We start from the raw sequence: 2,285 nt of genomic DNA, 5'->3' as shown, positions 1-2,285 counted from the left end.
CCTTTACTGTTCCACAACCCCAACCACTCCATATACCAGACCTCTGCCCTTCCCTAATAACTTCCCTCTCCAACATCACTGAAGGAGAACTTACTCACCTCCTTTCCAAATCACACCTCACCACCTGTGCACTTGACTCCATCCCTTCCCACCTGCTCCCCAACCTCACTAACATGCTCATTCCAGCCCTAACCCATCTGTTCAACCTATCGTTAACTTCTGGTACCTTCCCCTCTGCATTCAAACATGCCACCATCACACCCATCCTCAAAAAATCTAACCTTGACCCAACTGCTATGCCCAGCTATCACCCCATATCACTGCTCCCGTTTGCTTCCAAACTCCTTGAGCAGCATGTCCATGGTCAACTTTCCTCCCACCTCTCATCTACCTCTCTTCTTGACAACCTCCAATCTGGCTTCCGCCCCCACTACTCCACCGAAACTGCTCTGACCAAAATTACTAATGACTTACTCACAGCCAAAGCTGACAGTTCTCCATCTGCCTTCTTCTTGACCTGTTTTCTGCCTTCGACACAGTCAACCACTGCCTACTGCTACAGATTCTTTCTTCCCTCGGCATCAAAGGCCTTGCCCTGTCCTGGATTGCTTCATACCTTTCCAACTGCACATTTAGCGTTTCCCACTCCCACACTACCTCCTCATCCCACCCTCTCTCTGTTGGAGTCCCTCAAGGCTCTGTCCTAGGGCCCCTACTTTTTTCCATCTTTTTTTCCCCTTGACTTAGGAAAACTCAAAGTCCCATGGCTTCCAGTACCACCTGTATGCGGACGACACTCAGATCTACCTCTCTGGCCCAGATGTCTCCTATCTGCTGTCCAGAATCCCGGAGTGTCTATCAGCCATATCCTCCTTCAACTCTCGCTTCCTAAAACTCAATGTAGACAAAACCGACCTCATCATCTTTCCCCCATCTCACATATCCCCCCTATCTGATCTATTTATTACGGTAAACATCATCACGCTCTCTCCTGCACCTGAAATCCGCTGCCTCGGGGTAACTCTCGACTCTGCCCTGTCGTTCAAGCCGCACTTCCAAACTCTTGCCACCTCCTGTCGCCTCCAACTCAAAAATATTACAAGAATCCGTTCCTTCCTCAGCCCACAATCTACTAAAACTCTTGTGCATGCCCTCATCATCTCCCGCCAAGATTACTGCAACACCCTCCTCTGTGGCCTCCCCGCTAACTCTCTTGCACCGCTCCAGTCTGTCCTCAGCTCTGTTGCCCGGCTAATCCACCTCTCTCCTCGCTACTCCCCTGCTTCTCCCCTCTGCAAATCCCTCAACTGGCTCCCAATTCCCCAACGAATCCAGTTCAAACTACTAAGGCTAGTTTCACACTAGCGTTTTGCCGGGCTGCAGACTTCCTCCGTGAACCCCCGCCCACTGCCAGCCTCTTCATTCAGCTCCGCCTACGGCTGCATGCGGCTTGCGCTCCCTATCTTAACATTGGGTACACAGGCCATGCCACTGTATGCGTATGCCTAAGCATACGTCGTTTTGATGGTGCGATGACCTGCGCCGAACGCAACGAGTTGCAATTTCGTGCAGATGCCGCACTGTCAAAACGACGCATGCGGATGCATCCGCATACAGTAGCATGGCCTGCGTACCCAATGTTAAAGATAGGGTGCGCACGCCGCATGCAGCCGTAGGTGGAGCTGAATGAAGAGGCGCGGCAGTGGGCAGGGCTCCACAGAGGAAGTCCGCATCCCTCCACAGCCCGGCTAAACGTTAGTGTGAAACTAGCCTTACAATGATCTACAAAGCCATCCACAACCTTTCCCCTCCCTATATCGCTGAACTAATCTCTCAATATCTTCTCTCACGTAATCTTCGATCCTCCCAAGACCTCCTTCTCTCCTCCACACTTATTCGTTCCTCAAACAACCGCCTCCAAGATTTCTCCCGAATATCCCCCATCCTCTGGAACTCTAAGGCTCAACAAGTCCGATATCCACCACCCTCGGATCCTTCAGATGGAACCTGAAAACCCATCTCTTCAGGAAAGCCTACAGCCTGCAATACCCATTCTGCCGCGTCACCAACCGCCAGAGCTGCAGTGCCACCAACCGCCAGAGCTTCCATGCCACTATCCGCCAGAGCTTCCGTGTCACAAACCTCCAGAGCTTCCGCGTCACCAACCCCCAGAGCTTCCGCGTCACCAACCACCAGAGCTTCCGCGTCACCAACCACCAGAGCTGCCACGTCACTAACCGCCAGAGCTGCCACCTCACCAACCGCCAGAGCTGCAGTGCCACCAA

The sequence above is a fragment of the Ranitomeya variabilis genome, chromosome 5 (assembly GCF_051348905.1).
Source record: "Ranitomeya variabilis isolate aRanVar5 chromosome 5, aRanVar5.hap1, whole genome shotgun sequence".
In the NCBI taxonomy this organism is placed as follows: domain Eukaryota; kingdom Metazoa; phylum Chordata; class Amphibia; order Anura; family Dendrobatidae; genus Ranitomeya; species Ranitomeya variabilis.
Note: the sequence above shows the minus strand (reverse complement) of the source record.